The 22,953-nt window shown below is 38.1% G+C and overlaps 1 protein-coding gene across 1 annotated transcript in view; it reads right to left on the bottom strand.

The window, feature by feature from the left end:
* Positions 1-22,953, bottom strand: part of pitpnc1a (phosphatidylinositol transfer protein cytoplasmic 1a) — a 99,213-nt gene that overhangs the window by 37,185 nt on the left and 39,075 nt on the right. The gene's annotated exons all lie outside the window — the stretch shown is intronic.

Genomic DNA, 22,953 nt, shown 5'->3' with positions numbered 1-22,953 from the left:
AGCAACTGCCATGACATTTGTGCTCTGTGTATTCCTGACTTGTTCTTGTCGTTTTTCCGTTAGCTTTACGCGGCTATCCTCGGTTCGGCATTCCCGCCGAGTCGTATCAGTCACGCGGATGGCAGTATCCATTACTCGGACCTGGAAATAGTCGGATGAGTTGCCGGGAAGCCCGCAAATGTATGGAAAATTTTCAGCATTCCGGACTGTCATGAGGTTGTCATGAGGCCAAGTGGGTCATTGAGTGATGAGTGAAAACCCAGAGGAGGTTTACTATTGTGTGCTAATTCAGGATCGGGGGTTTTGGCGTTACACTGTAGACAGCTGCATAACCGCATGGCTTTTCATTGCTGTTACCACTGTCCATCTTGGAAAATGAGGATAAAAAAATCGTGGAAAATGGCACTCGTCCAAACGGAATGGACATCTAAAGCCTGAGTTATGCTTTTGCGTTGGGTTGACGGCGTGGCGACTATGGCGTCAATGAACATTCGATAGTTCTGTGGCAAGTGAAAGTGTTGCTCTGTAATTCACCGCCAAGCCACTAGAGGGGTGTGGCGATGAGTTTGTAGTTTCTTGTCAACTTCCTCTAGTTTTTTTCCGGTTACACAGCAACGCCAACGGAGATGGAACTCTTGAATGTGGATCTTTAGCTCATCAACATTGAACAACAAATGTTGATCATACTGTAATGTACGTAACTAAGCGCGGGTCCTTTAACTCATTTGCTCTATTTTTTAAATGCCTCATTGTCCCAAAAAGGTATTTGCGTTTTTTTTTTTTTTTTTTTTTTTACAAGAAGCATCTATAGCTTCCAATCTATCTGACAAACAAAGAACAAAGCTTAAAACGAATTTTAATGCAATAAAACTGGCCACTGGAGGGCAGTAGCACATTTTGTAAGACACGCAACCCGATTCAACAGCAGTAAACGGCCGGGCAGCACGGTCGGAGCGCTGGCAGCTTGATGCCAGGCGGCGGACGACCGAGCAAAAGTACCGAGAGACGCCTGGGATGTCAAGCCTGGACGACAGAGCAAAACAACTGGGACCGCTAGTGCAGCGGGCTCACTGAGCAGACCCCGCAGAGACTCAAAAATAATCCATCTTTGTGAGACAGACAACGATGGGGGAAAAGTTTACATGGCTGACGTAGCAACAACGGCGTCATCTCTCAGTAGTCACGTGTAAATAAATTATTACTTTGTTATCAAAAGCTCTATTTGTCTTGTTTTTTATGATATTTTGTAAAAGGAAAACATTATTCAGATGTTTGGGATGTAACTAATGCAAAAAATAGCCGTGTTAAAGTCAAAGTTATACTTGAAATGTATGCGTTTACAAAAAGCCCATTTTCTCCGTTTTTTTCATCAGAAATTGGAAAATTGCTCGAACTAAGCTATTTTCTAATGCTGATTTCTAAAGAATGGAAAAAGATATGAACTTAGTTTGGTGGGTTCCATGTTTATATAGCAATAGAACAGAATTTTCTGTGGGCCTTGCAAAATCAGTCAAAATCCAGTAAAATGGCCGGGAGCGAAGGGCCTTGCTCAGGTAAAAATGGCTGGGAGTGAATGAGTTAAGAGGCGATCAGACTGGAGAGCGGTGACATAGCGAGAAGCAAATGGAAAGAACGGGAGAAAGTTAGCGGTCACATGTTGCGGCAGCCCGCTATTATTATGTTATTTTTTTATTTTATTGTTGCCACAATAAAGGGGGGGAAGCCATCATCGACTACTCTCCTTCTTCCCCCCATCCGGGGCTATTACAATACAAATGTTGAGGCGCAGGCGACGAAGAAGACTGTTGCGGTAGCAGCCAGCAAGCTGCGTTGTCCAGCGTTTTGTCCGATATCTTTGCCGTGTTCTACTTCCCAAACTGCATTGGAAGCTCCGATGGTAAATACTAGGGTTGTTCCGATCATGTTTTTTTGCTCCCGATCCGATCCCGATCGTTTTAGTTTGAGTATCTGCCGATCCCGATATTTCCCGATGCGATTGCTTTTTTTTTAGCTCCCGATTCAATTCCAATCATTCCCGATAATTTTTCCCGATCATATACATTTTGGCAATGCATTAAGAAAAAAATGAATAAAACTCGGACGAATATATACATTCAACATACAGTACATAAGTACTGTATTTGTTTATTATGACAATAAATCCTCAGGATGGCATTTACATTATTAACATTCTTTCTGTGAGAGGGATCCACGGATAGAAAGACTTGTAATTCTTAAAGGACAAATGTGACTTTGTATATTGTGACTAAATATTGCCATCTAGTGTATTTGTTGAGCTTTCAGTAAATGATACTGTAGCCATGCCCAAATGCATGATGGGAAGTGGAACCATGACTGTGCGTAGTGCTACCAATTGATATATCTTCTCTGCGTTGGGAAATAAGATAGCGTGTTAAGAAAAAGATCAATTACTACCTTGCTTCCCCACATTGCTTCCCACGATATTTCTAATCGTAGGGAGAGGGATTGTAAGGCTTTAGCCAATTCAAAAAAGGCTCCAAAGGCTTCCAAATTTCACTCTACTCATTTTACACGGCCTTTTAGCTCTCTATATAGGTAAAACAGCGCCATTACAGATTGAGCGCGACAATGCGTGAGTGGGTCGTGCAGTGCATGCATTAATTGCGTTAAATATTTTAACGTGATACATTTTTTGAAAAATTAATTACCACCATTATCGGGATAAATTTGATAACCCTACCTTAAGCCAAAACTAAAGACTCTGGATGAGTGTAACATATTAATTCTGTAACGTTGAATAAAATTAGAAAACGATTTAATTAAAATATATATATATATATTAAAAAATGCATGTCCGTTATTTTTTTGCCGATTCCGATACTTTGAAAATGACGTGAACGGACATCTCTAGTTAAAAGCGGAGAATACGGTGATCCCTCGCTACTGCGCGTTTCGCCCTCAGTCCATCACATATTTTCTTTTCAAATTAATAAAAAAAAACAAAAAAAAACTGATGAGCTGTCCCTAGCTAGTAGTCTCACTCTCGCTCCCTCCTTCCCTCTCCCTGCTCTTTCTTCGTCAGGCAGTGCACGTGCAGTGGAGTTGCTTATTATAGTTAACAATGATCCACAAATGTTTGTGTTTGGTCTTGCCAGAGACACAAACTTCAAAAGCGCCGCATGCATCAATCATCGTTTAACTTGGTAAACAGTTGCTGTGGCAACTCATTGTGTGTCAGTAAGCAGCTTAAACAGATTTGAGTGGGCTCACTCAATGAAGCATTGAAAAAAACCAAGCATTTTTCTACTACTTTATTCTTGTTTAAAAAATTTTCGGTGGGACTGTAACATGTTTAAAAGTTATCATACTTATTACATTAGAAATGCTTAAAAAACATATGTATATATATATATATATATATATATATATATATATAGAGAGAGAGAGAGAGAGAGAGAGAGAGAGAGAGATACATATATACAGTATATATAATATATATATTAATATTAGGGCTGTCAAAATTATCGCGTTAACGGGCGGTAATTAATTTTTTAAATTAATCACGTTAAAATATTAGACGCAATTAACGCACATGCCCCGCTCAGACAGATTTAAATGACAGGACAGTGAAATGCCCACTTGTTAATTGTGTTTTATGGAGTTTTGCCGCTGGGTGTGACTGATTTTATAGGCTTCAGCACCCATGAGCATTGTGTAAGTAATTATTGACATCAACAATGGCGGGCTACTAGCTTATTTTTTGATTGAACATTTTACAAATGTTATTAAAACGAAAACATTAAAAGGGGTTTTAATCTAAAAATTTCTATAACTTGTACTAACATTTATCTTTTAAAAACTACAAGTCTTTCTATCCATGGGTCGCTTGAACAGAATGTTAATAATGTTAATGCTATCTTGTTGATTTATTGATATAATAAACAAATACAGTCCTTATGTAACGTATGTTGAATGTATATATCCATCTTGTGTCTTATCTTTCCATTCCAACAATAATTTACAGAAAAATATGGCATATTTTATAGATGGTTTGAATTGCGATTAATTGCGATTAATTACGATTAATTAATTTTTAAGCTCTAATTAACTCGATTCGAAATTTAAATCGTTTGACAGCCCTAATATACATATATACATATTTTGTATAATTTGATACTTAATACATCTTATATGTTCTGATTTCAGGATGAGAGATTTAGACTTGTATATGTTAAATTATTATGTACTGTGTTTAATTCGAGATGTCTCTGGTTGCACTATGAAATGCACTTTTCCGCGCATGCCGTGTGTCCATGTAACTTTGTCACCTTTTTTCACCGCTAACCAGTTTGCATGCCTGCCTGAATAATCCTTCCTGTTTGTATGCAGTACAGCTTTCGAACTTTTTCAACCTAAATCTGGCGTTAGATCACTGCATGTGACCGACTGCTATTAAATGAAGCGGAGTGTTGGACAGCCCCCTTCGGGAAGGCGTGACACGGTGAATGGGGAGTGTGTCATGTCAATACATTATGAAGTCTATAGTAGAGGTACCATTGTATTCTCTAATTCATATATTTTTACATTTGTATTTTTTAACTTTTTTTTTTTTTTAATTAAAAAAAAAGAAAATTGTTTATTACATACAAAAACGTTTTGATTTTGGGAGTTCTTAAGAAAGCAAGAAATTTTTGTTTACACAAATAATATACTTTTTTAAATTATACAATTAAAAGACTTTTTAAAAATCCTATTTTTTTTAAGGTTTCAATGTATTTTTTAAAATTAAAAAACAAACAAAATAGTAAACATTATTTTTTTCTGTAGTCTTTTGTGAATTGCACTGAATTTAAAACAAATCTTATAGATTAAAAGAAAAAAAAATACAGGGTGAATTCAGGATAGAATTCCCAGTATCCCAACTGAGATGGTCCTGCACTCAATGAGGAATCTCAATAAAGTTGAAGAATGCATTTGTACGGGAGGATGTGAATCTTATTTTTTTTTTTTTAAATTCCATGATTGTTTCGTAAATTTCATGTTTTAAGGTTTCAATTACTATGAATAAAATATTTTTCATCCATCACTCTTGGTTTTACTGGATTGTTAAAAAGTTCCGATCTTTTGGTTTACCTAATAATTTCTTTTCTTGCCTTTTTAATTTTCATTCCTTTTTTTCAAATTAAAAAAAAAAAAAAAAAAAAAAGGGGGGGGGGGGGGTAAATATCCGGATCATTTTAAGTGTTTGAAATTCAAAAGTAAAAAAAACATTTTTAACTAAAAAAAAATTATTTTTTTTTATTCAAACTAAAAAAAACTGAAAATACTCTGATCATTTTAAATGTTTCAAATAACAAAGAACAGTCAAATCTAATTTCTGAAATTCAAAAACAAAACAAAAAATATATATTTCTATTTTAAATATTTAAAAAAAAAATGGGGAAAAAAACTGAAGACCAGTAAATAGTCTAAATTTGGCAGTTTTGGGGAGAAAATGTGAAAATATTTTCAATTTACAAAAGTTAATACATGTATTTTTATTTTATTTTAAATTTTGAAAAAGAGGCGGATTTTTTTTTTTAAATTTTACAAACATACAAAAATGGAAAAAGTAAATATTCTTATAATTCTTAATAAATAAAAAAAAGAAACTGATTTTTTAAAATTTCAAAACAATAATAATTTTTTTTTTTTTAAATTATTTTGAATATTTGTTGAAAAAAAATGGTGGTGGTGGAGAGGTTAAATTAAAAAATTAAAAAAAACTGAAACAAGAAAACCAGTAAGTAATATGAGTTCTGCAGTTCTAGGGAAAAATCCTGTTATGAATACTGTTATTTAATATGAAGTTTTTATTATTGTTAAAAAGGGTCAGGGGGTCTAAGAAAAATTCTCATAGTCCTCACTGAAAGCGAGAAGAAAGAGGTAATTAAAAAAGCGCCCTATAGCTGTCAGAGCTTCCCGTTTCCTCCTGAAGCAAACGGCATTGCATTTGCGTTGACAGCTTTATTACTCTCGGATTTATCTTGCAATCGAGTGCATGAGTGAGTGAGGGAGGCGGTCAAATGAGAAAAAAGGCTGCTTGAACGGAGACCTGCCCTCCTCCCTCCACATGCTGCCCGTTCAGATTGGATCTAACTATTAAAGAGAGCTGACTGTTTTTTTGCTGACTGCTCCAAATTCAGTCGGCCGTGCGCAGGCTCTCGAATGCAACTGCGCTTGAGCTTGTGCTGAAACAGCAAAGGACACACACTGATGCTGCTTTGGAGGAGGAGGGAAGACTGCTTCTATGGGACAGGCAAAATTTGTAACAGCCAATTTCATTCAGCACAACCTTTTCATTTTTTCCACAATTACAAGCAGAAAGGCCACCAAGAAGGGAATATGTCAGCGGTGACATTTTTTTGATCAAATCTGGAAGAATGTGGTTTTGATGGTTTAGAACAGGGGTGTCAAACGTTAACACCCTGGCTGCCATTGACGGTGCTACGTCTAGCGCCGTCAACGGCACTGAAAGTTGAGCATCCACAGCCGGTATTCCCTAGTTTAAGTGAATTGCACATCTATCGTTGTCAATGATAGGCAATGAGTTCACGTTGCGTCACTTCCTTGGAAATTTAAGGTACAGTGGGGCAAATAAGTATTTAGTCAACCACTAATTGTGCAAGTTCTCCCACTTGAAAGTATGAGAGAGGCCTGTAATTGTCAACATGGGTAAACCTCAACCAAGAGAGACAGAATGTGGAAAAAAACTAGAAGATCACATTGTTTGATTATTAAAGAATTTAATTGCAAATCATGGTGGAAAATAGGTATTTGATCAATACCAAAAGTTCATCTCAATACTTTGTCATGTACCCCTTTATTGGCAATAACGGAGGCCAAACGTTTTCTGTAACGCTTAACAAGCTTTTCACACACTGTTGCTGGTATTTTGGCCCATTCCTCCATGCAGATCTCCTCTAGAGCAGTGATGTTTTGGGGCTGTCGTTGGGCAACACAGACTTTCAACTCCCTCCACAGATTTTCTATGGGGTTGAGATCTGGAGACTGGCTAGGCCACTCCAGGACCTTGAAATGCTTCTTACGAAGCCACTCCTTTGTTGCCCTGGCTGTGTGTTTGGGATCATTGTCATGCTGAAAGACCCAGCCACGTCTTATCTTCAATACCCTTGCTGATGGAAGGAGATTTTCACTCAAAATCTCTCGATACAAGGCCCCAGTCATTCTTTCCTTTACACAGATCAGTAGTCCTGGTCTCTTTGCCAAAAAACAGCCCCAAAGCATGATGTTTCCACCCCCGTGCTTCACAGTGGGTATGTGTTCTTCGGATGCAATTCAGTATTCTTTCTCCTCCAAACAACCTGTGTTTCTACCAAAAAGTTCTATTTTGGTTTCATCTGACCATAACACATTCTCCCAGTCCTCTTCTGGATCATCCAAATGCTCTCTAGCGAACCGCAGACGGGCCTGGACGTGTAGTGGCTTCAGCAGGGGGACACGTCTGGCCATGCAGGATTTGAGTCCCTGGCAGTGCATTGTGTTACTGATAGTAGCCTTTGTAACTGTGGTCCCAGCTCTCTGTAGGTCATTCACTAGGTCCACCCGTGTGGTTCTGGGATTTTTGCTCACCGTTCTTGTAATCATTTTACGCCACGGGGTGATATCATGCATGTATGTCTTGTATGTCTTCCATTTTCTAATAATTGTTCCCACAGTTGATTTCTTTACACCAAGCGAAGAGTGAAGAGTTACAGAAAACGTTTGGCATCCGTTATTGCCAACAAAGGGTACATAACAAAGTATTGAGATGAACTTTTGGTATTGACCAAATACTTATTTTCCACCATGATTTGCAAATAAATTATTTAAAAATCAAACAATGTGATTTTCAGTTTTTTTCCACATTCTGTATATCCGGTATAGGGGTGTGTGAGAGATCTGCAGGGTGGAAGGCAACATAAATAGTCTGAAATATCAACAAATCTAAGCTGCCTCTTACATTCCTAACCATAAAAAGGGACCAATTCTGCAGCAGGATGGTGCTCCATCGCATACTTCAATCTCTACTCAAAGTTCCTCAAGGCAAAGAAGATCAAGATCCTCCAGGACTGGCCAACCCAGTCACCAGACATGAACATCGTTGAGCATGTCTGGGGTAGGGTGGAAGCGGAAGCATGGAAGACGAAACCCAAGAATGTTGATGAACTCTGGGAGGCATGCAAGACTGCTTTTTTTGATGTTCCTGATGACTTCATCAATAAATTGTATGAATCCTTGCCGAACCGCATGGATACAGTTCTTCAAGCCCACGGAAGTCATACAAAATATTAAATTTGGATCTTACAGCACTATTACTTAATTCGCGTGTAACATATTTCTGTATTTGAAGTACATTTTTTGTTCAATTTGCACACTACTTTCTGCAGGTGACAAAACTTTTGTCTTGCAAAGATTTGACCTTTATGTCTTCATTAAATGATAAATCTTTTTTCCGTGAAACAAATATTTTTTTGTACATTCAACATCATTTGGGAGGGTCTTAGCTTCCATATTAGCCATTTCTGAAATCAATTGAATAATTAAAGGCTGGTTATTAGCAATTGTTTCTACAAAATGGATAAGGGACAAGACTTTTGTCAGGGACTGTGTTAAGAGGCTCAAAAATGAGGATTTCAACCACTTACAGTCAACAGTGTCTCGATTCATCGACTATAAACATAGATATCAATTCATTTGACAATCGATTCAGTCAATGAATCATGACAGCCCTACGCACAAATATTTTCTCATCAATATTCAACGGTGTTGATAGATGAATTAAAAACTCTAAAACAAAAATGTGATCCTGCTAGTCAAAAAAGTATGTCTGTTCAAATAATCAACTGAAAATCTGCAGTGTAGTGACCGCATCAGTTTTTTATAGAAAAACAATCATTTCCGACGTGTACGATAGCGCAGCTTTCTTGCTATCTTCCTTCACCCGCATCTCTGCAGTGTCTGAGGTCACTGAACCAGCCATTGCATAACGTCAAGATCACTCACTTTTTTTTTTTCAACTCAAAATGGTGGGGGCAAACCAGATTGGGAGGGTTGGAGGTACAGAAGATCAGAGGGACTGTGAGTATGGAGAAAGGTAAAGCGCTGCAGACAGAACAAGCAGATTGGAAGCGTTATGTAAGAGGATTGGACTTTTTTTTTTCATTTCACTGTAACAAAAGACACTTTTTTTCTTCAATGTCCTTTCCAATTTTTAACAGTCAAGGTTGCATAATAGCGGCAACATTGACACCAATAGATTAGCTGTCTATCACTGTCTAAGGTGGTTTTAACTTTAACAGCGATAGTATTGTAGTGTTTTTTTTTTGTTTTGTTTCCCATCGTCATGAAATTGGTGATTCACACGAGCGCTGAGACGATTAATCGATTAACTCGAGTAATTCGATTAAAAAAAAGATTTTTTTGCTGCTTTGACTGTTCGTTTAAAGTGGCGTTGTAATGTTTTGTTTTGAAAGTGTTTGCGTTTAGTTTTATTGATTTGGGTGGATACACTGCCCTCTAGTGGCAACAGTGAATATGATATAACTCATTTTACATGGCTGAATCGAGCTGCTCCCTGTTAAGACCAACATAAGTTTTTGTTTGAGCTAATGTTTTTTTCAATACATTCGTAATTTAGTTTATAGGTATAATAAGCCTTTATTTTTGTGGGAATATGTGTTTGAACCATTTGTTAGGAGAATTGTAAAAAAAAAAAAAAAAAAAAGTTAGCATTTTATAGCATTTAAGCTAGCATACTTTTTGCAATTTAAGCTAGCCAATTGTTATTTTGTTATACTTAGATCCTCATTTATTTTTTATTTTTTATACCGTTTGAGGCTCGGCTCAGTTATTTAAATTGTTAAATGTTAAATGTTCCTTATCTGATTACTCGACTATTCGTACTAGGTAGTGCATCGATTAATCGACAACTGAAATAATTGATAACTGCAGCCCTAATTCACACGATTAACTGCATTTTATTTTTTTTCTTGCGTTTATTATTTAATCAAAGTGATGATGCTGCTGTCAAATAAAGTGTTACCGGTTAATATATATATTTTGGTGTAAATGTCCCATAATACAGTGAGGTCAACTGCGGCTTATTGTCCAGTGCGGCTTATCTATGAACAAATGCTGTTTTCGTGTCAAATTTGGTGGGTGGCGGCTTATAGTCAGGTGCGCCTTATAGTCCAGAAATTACGGTACTTCAGTTGTGTGTAATGAATCTAAAATATATGAAAGTCCAATGTTTATCAGTACATTACAATAAATAATGAACTTTATCACAATATGCACATTTTTTAGAAGGAACAGTATATGAGAATATTTACTATTAGACAGCTCCAAATTCCAAAACAATAGATACATGATCCAACTATCCAACTAGTCTTTGATTCATTTGGTCATTGATAAGTCGATTCATCCCGGTAGTCCAAGTATGAATGCACGTTTCCATTCACACCCACTGTAAGAGTAGCTTTACATTTATGCTTTCTTATTCCTTTCATTTGAAGAAGCCTGAAGGTAGAAACAGGTTGACTCCATCTTCACAAGGCTCATTGAGCGGCTTGATAAACAAGACTCTCAGCCAGTTACGTAAGCCCTCGCGTCGCCCCTCGGTTCCACTCCGGGGTGTTTTGGTACAATTTCAGTCCGCTTGGGGGACTCCATCTGATTTATTATGCATATGGAGCACAAAGTGTACTTCTTGAGACTGCCGTTCAGATGGAGACAGATGGCGAGGAGGAAAAACAGAAAAATGGACGAGAGTAGGCCCAACTGTGCGTTTTCACTCTCATCAAACGCAAAAGATTTTTTTTTATCAATACAAGGCAAGCATTGTTTAAAAATAAGCAACTCAAAGAGTGACTGATCAGGTTTTTGTGCTATCGACTGCGATAGACGTCCAATCCGTCCAAATAGATTCAATCCAGAAATCAGCAATAATTATGACACTCAAAGAGTTGTCTACCTTAAAAAAGTCCACCTTTACGCCATGAGTAACCACCCACACACCGCCCGTTTCAGCTCATTATTGTCACCTGTGCACCCCGAAGTCAGTAATAATTTTACTGCTACCATGGGCAAGACCAGAGAGCTTTCGAAAAACACCACAGAAAAAATTGTTGAGCTCCGCAAAGCTGGAAAAGGTTATGGGACAATTGGAAAGCAGCTTGGTGAGAATAAATCAACAGTTACAGCAATTGCTATAAAATGGAAAAGGCTAAACATGACTGATAATCTACCTCGGACTGGGGCTCCATGTAAAATCTGACCTCGTGGGGCATCACTCATGATGAGAAAAGTGAGGGCTCAGCCTAGAACTACATGGCAGGAGCTGGTCAATGACCTAAAGAGAACTAGATGCATAGTTTCAAAGACTACTGTTAGTAGAACACTACGGTGCAATGGTTAAAAATCATGCATTGCTCAGAAGGTTCCCCTGTTGAAGCCAGTACATGTGAAGGTCCATCTGAAGCTTGCCAGGGACCATCCCAATGATGCAGAGCAGTCATGGGATAAAGTCATGTGGTAACATGAGACCAAAGTAGAAATTTTTGGTGCAAACTTTACTCATCGTGTGTGGAGGAAAAAGAAAGATGAGTACAATCCCAAGAACACCATAGTATGGGGGTGGAAACCTCATGCTTTGGGGTGGCTGGTCGGCAAAGGGGACAAGATGACTGTACTGTATAAAGCAGAGGATGAATGGTGAAATGTATCATCAGATTTTAAGCCACAACCCCATTCCCTCAGTCAGAGACTTGAAGATGTGTCGTGGCTGGATCTTCGAACATGACAATGATCCCAAGCACACAGCCAAGCTAACCAAGAAGTGGCTGCGTAAAAAGCATATCAAGGTTCTGGAATGGACTTGCCAGTCTCCAGACCTCAATCCAGTAGAAAATCTTTGGATGGAGCTGGAACTTTGTGTTTCTCAACGACAGCCCCGAAACCTGACAGATCTAAAGAAGATTTGTGTTAAGGAATGGGCCAAAATCCCTGTTTCTGTATGTGAAAACCTGGTCAAGAACTACAGAAAGAGTCTGACCTCTGTAATTTAAAACAAAGGCTTCTGCAATAAATATTAGCAATGATTTTCTCAGAGGTACAAATACTTATGAACCCAAGTAAATTACAAAAAAGCTATTGAAAAATCCATAGACTTCATAATGTATTGACAGGACACGGAGTGTGGGGCCAATTCATAGGGGACCTATCTCCATCAAAGTTGAAAGAGTGGAAACACAGACAAAGAGCTTTTTACGTTGAAAATTCTTGTGAATAAATGCTTAAATCCCTGAAGTCTTTATAGATATGGACGTAAAACAGTCTCGATTTTTGGTTAAAAGCAACAAAAAAAACAGGCAGTTTGCATTTATTTTACGTAAATATTGCAAATCATAACGCCAATGCTGCAGTGGCTAATTTCTCCCATTAATTTTTAAAAAACGTTTCAAAATGCATGCATGGTACGAAACATATAATAATTACCCTGAGTCCTCGAACAAATCACTCCTGAGACAATCCTTCCTGTTTGTATACGGTACAGCTTTCGTACTTTTTCAACCTAAATCCGGCGTTGGTTTGAGAAGAACTAAGACTGACTGCGAATAACTGAAGCGGAGTGTGTGACGGCCCCCTATGAAATGGCATGCCTTAGTGTTTGGGGAATCTGTCCCGTCAATATAATTATGAAGTCTATGAAAAATCATACAATGTGAGTTCCAGATTTATTTCTTTTATAGATTACGTATAAGTGGAAATGCATCTATGATTGATATTTCAGACCTCTACCTATTTTCTAAGTGGGTGAATTTGCAAAATCACAAGGGGTGCAAATACTTCTTCTCCAAATGACAGACACGGAGACATTAGCAACATATATAATAAAGAACTAGATGCGTTAGTAAACAGCCGCCATCTTACAGCAGTAGACTTCTCATGAAGGCTCTGTTGTAGAGAACCTTCCTAGCGAACCTAAGTCACTTTTTATCTAAAATGCTCCTAAATCGGCAAAATTTAACTTAAATCTATCTTTAAATGGTGAAACAGTTTTAAAACTTACACATGTCGAAAATAGACGGGAGGGAACTAATGCAATAACAGGAGCAATTTTAACATCTTTAACAGTTGATTCACAACATTAAATGACTTCCACACATAGCAAAGGTTATTATCTAGTTATCGCAATATCCGCAATACCCCTGTGTCTAGTTAGGTTTAGGGTAAAGAATTTTTTTTTTTTTTTTTTTTTTTTGGGGGGGGGCATGAAAATTATCACCAGTTACTTTGTCAAGTAACTAATTACTTTTACATTCAGGCAAGGGCGTAGGTATGCATAGGGACGGTAGGGACACAACACTAGCAACTTTTCAAGATTCTCAAATTGTTCCCACCAACTTTTAAGCAACTTATTTGCATTATATCATGAATTCAGGTACATAGGTAATTTAGATCGTCTTCCCATATGTTGTAAGGATAGAATTGACTCTACCATTATTAAGTTCATTTCATTTAGTTCAGACTTAAATTGACCCTTTCACTTGCTGAATGTGCCAGTCCATGTTTTTTCTCTTCAAACACGTTTGATTGGCTGTTGACTTGACCCCCCCTCACACACACACACATGCAATCACAGCCTCGACATAAATACAACATGCCGCAAGTTTTTTTCTACTGCCACTCCAAGTATTGTATAAAGACGTCAATGTTGTGAATGTGGGAAACACACCACTAATTTTGCTACTGAAAGTACGACCTGCATCAGAGTTAGCATAACATGAATCTACTATATATGAATTTCTCAAACTCTAGGAGGAAGCTGCTTTGATAGAAATATCCTCCTTTATGTGTTTTCTAGTGTTAATGTTAAACTGTAAGAAATGTAGTGAATCAAGGTTTACCCCCTTTTCCCCAATTTTCATTTTTATCTTAACATTCAAAACAAGATGGAGAAAATTATTCGACTAGATTTAAGAAAAATGATCAGATTAAGACATTATAAATTTGCAGTGGGAAAGTTAGTATAAAATCAATACAGATTTATTTTGCATTGATAATTTAGCCTTAATTAGATTCATATTAGTGAGAAATGTGGCCCTGAGCCCCGTTCACCCAACCTGTTTGGTCTTATTCATGTTCCATTGCCACCAAAAAGTGTACATACAGGTTATGCTGTTATTTTGTCCCTACCAATATTGAGACCAAACCTACCCCCTTGCATTCAGGTACCTGAGTTACTAACGCAATTACTTTTTGGGAGAGGTAATTTGTAACTGTAATTAATTGCTTATTTAAAGTGAGATTAACAACACTGGATGTTAATAACAAAAATCTTACATTCCTTTTGGCTTTTCCCTTCAGGGGCCACCACAGCGAATCGGTGGTCTCCATCTAACCTACGCATCCACGTTAACAAAAATAATCCCCAAAATAAAATTCAATTAATTCATTTTTTACAGTCAAAAACAACTCGTCTCTCCCCAACGAGCACAGCCAAAGAGCTACGTAATTTATGAACGTTAAAGCTGCTAGAAGAGTAGAAAGGTTGTTGTCATTTGTTAGTTTGAGTGTTTTAACCTACTGTGTTAATGTAAAAATAGTTCATTTTTTGTTCATTTATCATGCTCAATGGCAATCAATGAGTTTAAATATCCTGAAGTTTGGAATATTTCACCGGCTTTTCTAAAATGTATATGCAACCAATGGAAATGTTTTCTTTTGAATTTCAAAGCGCTAGATTTGACTTGTGAAGTCAATGAGGCACAAGAGCCTCATGGCATTGAAAGGGTAATGAACCCCATTCACATCATGGCATGCAGAAAAAAAACACATTTGTGTAAATGCGCCGTTACTACAGCTGCCGCCAGGGACTTTAAAGCCCCGCCACTTCAACGCTGCAAATTGAAAACACAATTTTCTTGTCACAGTTGAAATGACTCCAATGTTTGTAAACTGACCATTTCACGCTCACATAGGGCACCGCGTGGACGTACAGTCGGCCCGCGTTTTGACTGCAGTGCCCGTGGTTGCCATGGGAACAAACCACAACTGATTAAGAGATCTCCTTGAAGATGAAGTGGTCTTCAGTAAGCGTGTAGTGTGCACCTGTGCATGTAAAATGGAAGGCCATTGACCTCCTCGCGAGTATTTCTCCTCTAGTAACCCTCCCTGGCTTAGATATTTCATATTAAAAAATGTTTTTTTTTTTTTTTCGTTTTTATGCGTACATTAAAGTATGTCCAGTGTAGCACTTGCTTGACCTTGACTGGTCATGCCATTAACTCACTGCTAAAGACATGTACTACATGTACAGTGGTACCTCAACCTACGATCTTTTCGACATCCGACGCAAAATTTAACACGCTACTTGCTTCTACATCCGACGAAATGCTCGAAATACGACGATTCGTGACAGCAAGACTGACGCACGGCGGATTTTCTTGTGAGAGAAATCAACGTGAGTTCCAAGAATGTTAAAGCAGGTGATGAAAAAAAGAAAAAAAGGTGAGGCTTACCAATGAAATAAAGATGAAATGATAGAAAAATATGAGCGTGTGGTGCACTTCCATGAACTGCTTTACAAAACACCTTCGACCTCTGTTCGCCAATCTTTATATGTTAAGGTGACAGTTATTATTCTGGTACCATCGCCAAAGAGATCACCAACTTCGTCAGGTTTTTAATCATTTATTTCAGAACTTGTGGAACACAACACGCGTCGCCAACTGATAGCAACAACAGGACGTGAAAAGAGAAAGTCGACTGCACTCTCTCACTCTGCCGTCAGCCCCGTGGTGCATTCAGGTACACTACGCAAAATACATAATGTATTTGTTTTGCTCTTGTAATTGCTTTTTGCAGTAGTAACAACTAAAGATGTCCCGATCGATCGGGATGCCGATCCATCGGGTCCGATCACGTCATTTTCAAAGTATCGGAATCGACCAAAAAATATCGGCCATGCCTTTTTTTTTAAATATATATATTAGGGCTGTCAAAATTATCGCGTTAACGCGCGGTAATTAATTTTTTAAATTAATCACGTTAAAATATTTGACGCAATTAACGCACATGTCCCGCTCAGAAAGTATTCTGCCTTTTGGTAAGTTTTACAGCAAGGCTTTTTGCGCTGTCCAGCAGCGAACTCTTGTGGTCGCTTTGCGACATGGTTTATTATTTTCTTCTTTTCTTTCTTCATTATGGCTGCACGACGTCTCGGGCTGATAATGTTGTGCTTATATGATCCTTGGACAAGATTTGTCCGTAAGTATGGTTGTTGTAAAGAATGTACATATTATGTTAGTAAGCGAAATGTTATATTTTTTGTATGAGACGCTTTTTGTTTATGTTTAGTGAACCTGTATAGCGTGCTAAGCTAACGTTGTTGCTAATGCAATGCTTGTGTACTTTCATTTTGTAGTTTTACGACGGTCTAAAGAGGACAGTGGTTTGAGGCCATTTTATCAATAAATCAGATGAAAAAGGAAGAAGTCTAATTATTAAGGGGTCGTTCACTAGCTGTCTAGCTTTGGAAAAAGTAGACGCTTCGGAGTGAGGACAGCATAGACAGATTTAAATGACAGTAGCGTGAAATGCCCACTACAGTCCTTATGTACCGTATGTTGAATGTATATATCCATCTTGTGTCTTATCCTTCCATTCCAACAATTTATTTTACAGAATGTATATATAATTTACAGAAAAATATGGCATATTTTATAGGTGGTTTGAATTGCGATTAATTGCGATTAATTACGATTAATTAATTTTTAAGCTGTAATTAACTCGATTAAAATTTTTAATTGTTTGACAGCCGTAATATATATATAATTTTTAATTAAATCGTTTTCTAATTGTTTTTAACGTTACAGACATAATATGTTACACTCATCCAGAGTCTTTAGTTTAGGCTTAAGGTAGGGTTATCAAATTTATCCCGATAACGGCAGTAATTAATTTTTTAAAAAATGTATCACGTTAAAATATTTAATGCAATTAATGCATGCGCTGCACGTCCCACTCACGCATTGTCGCGCTCAATCTGTAATGGCACAGTTTTACCTATATAAAGAGATAAAAGGCAGCGTAAAATGAGTAGAGTGAATTTTGGCAGCCCTTGAAGCCTTTTTTTAATTGGCTAAAGCCTTACATTTACTCTCCCTACGATTAGAAATGTCATGGAAAGCAATGTGGGGAAGCAAGGTAGCAATTGATCTTTTTCTTAACACCTTATGTTATTTTCCCAACGCAGAGAAGATATATCAATTGGTAGCACCACGCACAGTCATGGTTGCACTTCCCATCATGCATTTGGGCAGAAGTTAAATGGCTGCAGTATCATTTACTGAAAGCTCAACAAATACACTAGATGGCAATATTTAGTCACAATATACAAAGTCACATTCATCCTTTAAGATTTACAAGTCTTTCTATCCGTGGATCCCTCTCACAGAAAGAATGTTAATAATGTAAATGCCATCTTGAGGATTTATTATCATAATAAACAAATACAGTACTTATGTACTGTATGTTGAATGTATATATTCGTCGGAGTTTTATTCATTTTTTTCTTAATGCATTGCCAAAATGTATATGATCGGGAAAAATTATCGGGAATGATTGGAATTGAATCGGGAGCAAAAAAAAGTAATCGGATCGGGAAATATCAGGTTTGGCAGATACTCAAACTAAAACGACCGGGATCGGATCGGGAGCAAAAAAACATGATCGGAACAACCCTAGTAGTTATTAAGGATTTTGTAAAAAAGCACTGAGCTGGTCTGACTAGAAGAATGGATACCACTAGAGATAGTCCGGTTAGAACAATAATGATGCCCATCCCGAATCAATCACACCAAAACTTTCTCTTCATCAACGCGGTGCCTTTTTATTTTCTTTCTATGAGAACGTACGTCTCTTTAGGTGGCTAAAATACGCCTGATCAGAAAAATAACAAATTGCAACTCGCTACCAGGGAGATCCAAAACACGTAACATGCAAACAACCTGGCATTGTTAACAGATTTAGTGTAGGTTTTGGGCTGTGGAACGATTTAATGCAATTATTGTGTATTCTTATGAGAAAATCCTGCTCGACATACAACCATTTCGACTTACAAACAAGGTCTTGGAACGAATTCATTTTGTATGTAGAGGTACCACTGTACAATGATTAGTAGCTGGCTAGCTAGCATTACGCTTCCTGATGTTGCCACTTTGAGTGCATTTGCGATTGGTAAAATGCCCAAGACCATATTAGGCATGTGACGGTTACTGGTTTCAAGGTTTACGATGGTATGTAAACGTCACAGTTTCAAAACCACTAAAATTTTCTGTCATACTGTAGTACGGTATTAGCTATTTTCTGTTTTTCTGCATTTCACCTGTTTTAACTCATTATCGGTACAAAAGACACCTTTCCACAACCTCAGTCAGTCATACGCCAAACTCCACTATGGCCAAGACCAAAGAGCTGTCGAAGGACACCAGAGACAAAATTGTATACCTGCACCAGGCTGGGAAGACTGAATCTGCAACAGGTAAAACGCTTGGTGTAAAGAAATCAACTGTGGGAGCAAATATTAGAAAATGGAAGAAATCCAAGACCACTGATAAACTGATAATCTCCCTCGATCTGTGGCTCCATGCAAGATCTCACCCCGTGGCATCAAAATGATAACAAGAACGGTGAGCAAAAATCCCAGAACCACACGGGGGGACCTAGTGAATGACCTACAGAGAGCTGGGACCGAAGTAACAAAGGCTTATATCAGTAACACAATGTGCCGCCAGGAACTCAAATCCTGCACTGCCAGATGTGTCCCCCTGCTGAAGAAAGTACACGTCCAGGCCCGTCTGCGGTTCGCTAGAGAGCATTTGGATGATCCAGAAGAGGACTGGGAGAATGTGTTATGGTCAGATGAAACCAAAATAGAACTTTTTGGTAGAAACAAGGGTTCTCTTGTTTGGTGGAGAAAGAATACTGAATTGGAGCCGAAGAACACCATACCCACTGTGAAGCACGGGGGTGGAAACATCATGCTTTGGGGCTGTTTTTCTGCAAAGGGACCAGGACGACTGATCTGTGTAAAGGAAAGAATGAATGGGGCCATGTATCGAGAGATTTTGAGTGAAAATGTCCTTCCATCAGCAAGGGCATTGAAGATGAGACGTGACTGGGTCTTTCAGCATGACAATGATCCCGAACACACAGCCAGGGCAACAAAGGAGTGGCTTCGTAAGAAGCATTTGAAGGTCCTGGAGTGGCCTGGCCAGTCTCCAGATCTCAACCCCGTATAAAATCTGTGGAGGGAGTTGAAAGTCAGTGTTGCTCAATGACAGCCCCAAAACATCACTGCTCAATAGGAGATCTGCATAGAGGAACGGGCCAAAAATAAAAGCAACAGTGTGTGAAAATCTTGTGAAGAGTTACAGAAAACGTTTGGCCTCCGTTATTGTCAACAAAGGGTACATAACAAAGTATTGAGATGAACTTTTGGTACTGACCAAATACTTATTTTCCACCATGATTTGCAAATAAATTCTTTAAAATCAAAGATGTGATTTTCTGTGGGGTTTTTTTTCACATTCTGTCTCTCATGGTTGAGGTTTACCCATGTTGACAATTACAGGCCTCTCTAATATTTTCTAGTGTGAGAACTTGCACAATTAGTGGTGGACAAAATACTTATTTGCCCCACTGTATTTACCCTTTTAAACTTTTTTTTTTTTTCCATTTTTCTTTGTTCGGATCGATAATTTTTTATCTCAAATATTGGGGAAAATTAGACAGTTACGAAAAAAATACAATTAAGCGATAGTTATGAGGTACATATCCATGACATTTTTACATACGCCAATTTTTTCATTGTCACGTAATTTGTTTACAAGTTTAAAATATGCCAGTGAATAATTAAATATATACATATATTTTTTTAAACTATATAATATACATCAATTAATGATTTTAAGCTAAAAATGACAGACATTTCGAATAATAAATACAATTACTTACCTTCTTTTTATGGCTAAGTTGAAACAAAAGCGCTTGCGCGCCGTCTGTAAACGGGGGTTTCCAGGGTAAAGCAGACAAATCAAAAATAGTTCGGGGACTTAATGCGTAATGAATCTGCTATGGCAGCATATAGACATATTGTTCTATCAAACGCAACAGTTCTTTTGGCTTAAAATACAGCAGTTCATTTTAGGGTGGGTTGCAAGAGCAGAAACTGCTTTCTCAGCCTTGTCTGTGTTTTCCGCCCTATATCTCTCGTTCAATTCATCACGATCCGGTAGCCCGTCACGATCGAGTAGTGACAACCACATTAAGTGCATCAGGTATAACATTGCAATTGGTCTAAATGTGTGGGTATTATTGTAAAGCTGATTTTTAGGGGTCCCTATTTTGAAAGGTTAGTGTTAGGGAAAGGAATGCATGTGATTGGTCGACAGTTGGGGACCACTAAAAGTAAGCTTTGCCGGTATTATTTCCAATTGTCCTATTGTCTTCTTCTAAAAAACAACACTGTTGTTGATTTGTATTGCCATCAGTAGCATAAATGCAAGTTAGCGCCGCTGTTGGCGTCCTGGAGTAAAAATAAACTTTGAATGACATGTCCAAAGAGACGAGAAGCGACGGACACCACTTCGCAACACATTTATGAGTGCGTTTGCTTCTACAGCGCATCACTTATCAGCGCACACAACGCGTCCTGATGCATTGTCATTGGAGCGGCGCAGCATGGCCAGCTGCTCTCATCCCGCCCCCTCACGCTGCCACCTGTCCCATAACTCTAGCCACCTCGCTTCTATTCTCAGCGGCCGTTACCGCGTCTTGTTTGGCCAACGTGTTGACACTGAGGGCGACGATAGATTATTAAGAGTTTCCTGCCGAGTGTCATCCGAGTGACTTCCTGTTTCGGGCTTTGTTTAGCCACCTGCGACTCTTCCATCTCGTTAGTTGTCATCTTTACAGGCTTCAGTGCCAGAATCCTCCCTTCTGTTCACCAAAATGTTTGAAGCAAAGTCAGTATGATGCTTCGGAGACATTGTAGTTTTGCTTTTAACGACCTAAATTTACACAATGATAAGCTATGTAAACCTAAAAAGCAGTTATTTAATAGCAATTTTACTGCTTCGGGGTGCCATCTTTGATTTTTCTGAAAATATACGAATCCCATTTTCAAATTATCTTCACTTTAAACTCACAGCCACTGACAGTGATGGACATCAAATCAATTTCAACTGGGATGGCTGACATGATGATGTTTCGAAGCCGTTGAACGGCGACAGAAATCCAATCCAATTTGACTTCTCAGTCAAAATGGATTGGCAGCCAGAGGTGGGTAGTACCATGTTACATTTACTCTAGGGTTGTTTCGATCATGTTTTTTTGCTCCCGATCCGATCCCGATCGTTTTAGTTTGAGTATCTGCCGATCCCGATATTTCCCGATCCGATTGCTTTTTTTTTTTGCTCCCGATTCAATTCCAATCATTCCCGATAATTTTTCCCGATCATATACATTTCGGCAATGCATTAAGAAAAAAATGAATAAAACTCGGACGAATATATACATTCAACATACAGTACATAAGTACTGTATTTGTTTATTATGACAATAAATCCTCAAGATGGCATTTACATTATTAACATTCTTTCTGTGAGAGGGATCCACGGATAGAAAGACTTGTGACAAAATATTGCCATCTAGTGTATTTGTTGAGCTTTCAGTAAATGATACTGTAGCCATGCCCAAATGCATGATGGGAAGTGGAACCATGACTGTGCGTCGTGCTACCAATTGATATATCTTCTCTGCGTTGGGAAATAACATAAGGTGTTAAGAAAAAGATCACCTGCTACCTTGCTTCCCCACATTGCTTCCCATGATATTTCTATTCGTAGGGAGAGGGATTGTAAGGCTTTAGCCAATTAAAAAAAGGCTTCAAAGGCTGCCAAAATTCACTCTACTCATTTTACGCTGCCTTAAAGCTCTCTATATAGATAGAACGGCGCCATTACGGATTGAGCGCGACAATGCGTGAGTGGGTCGTGCAGCGCATGCATTAATCGCGTTAAATATTTTAACGTGATACATTTTTTAAAAAATTACTGCCGTTATCGGGAGAAACTTGATAACCCTACCTTAAGCCTAAACTAAAGACTCTGGATGAGTGTAACATATTATGTCTGTAACGTTAAATACAATTAGAAAACGATTTAATTAAAAAATATACTGTATAAATACAGTATATTAAAAACAAGGCATGGCCGATATTTTATTGCCGATTCCGATACTTTGAAAATGTCGTGATCGGACCCGATCAATCAGGATGCCGATCGAACGGGACATCTGTAATTTACTCCATTAAATTTACTTGAGTAATGTAACGAAACCGGTTGTAATGTGGCTGTTGTGTTTTGCATGCTGTTCCTGAACTCACCATGTGATGGCGAGAGAGAGAGAGAGAGAGAGGTGCCGTAGAGCGGGAAGTTTGTTGTTGTCTGCAACGGCGGACAGTAACTGTGTTGTGTTGCACAAGTTCTGAAATAAATGATTAACAACCTGACGAAGTTGGTGACTTCCATGCCAATGTTATAATAACAATAATAATAAATCGGAAATAAAAACAGTTTTTATTGTCACCTTAATTTATAGAGACTGGTAAATGGACAAAACCGGCCATATTGTTGAGCCAGTTCACTCACACGCATACCAAGCTCATATTTTTCTATCGTTTGCTTCTTCATTTCGATGGTAAATGTCATTTTTTTTTTTCGTTTTTTTTTCCAGTTAGACAACAATGGCAATGGAGATGGAACACTTGAATGTGGATCTTCAGCTCATCAACATTGAACAACAAATGTTGATCATAAAAATGTTGAGGCGCAGGCGACACAGAATACGGTTGCGGAAGTGGTC

Source organism: Corythoichthys intestinalis, chromosome 16, assembly GCF_030265065.1.
Source record: "Corythoichthys intestinalis isolate RoL2023-P3 chromosome 16, ASM3026506v1, whole genome shotgun sequence".
In the NCBI taxonomy this organism is placed as follows: Eukaryota; Metazoa; Chordata; class Actinopteri; order Syngnathiformes; family Syngnathidae; genus Corythoichthys; species Corythoichthys intestinalis.
This window is presented reverse-complemented; position numbering and strand designations above follow the sequence as displayed.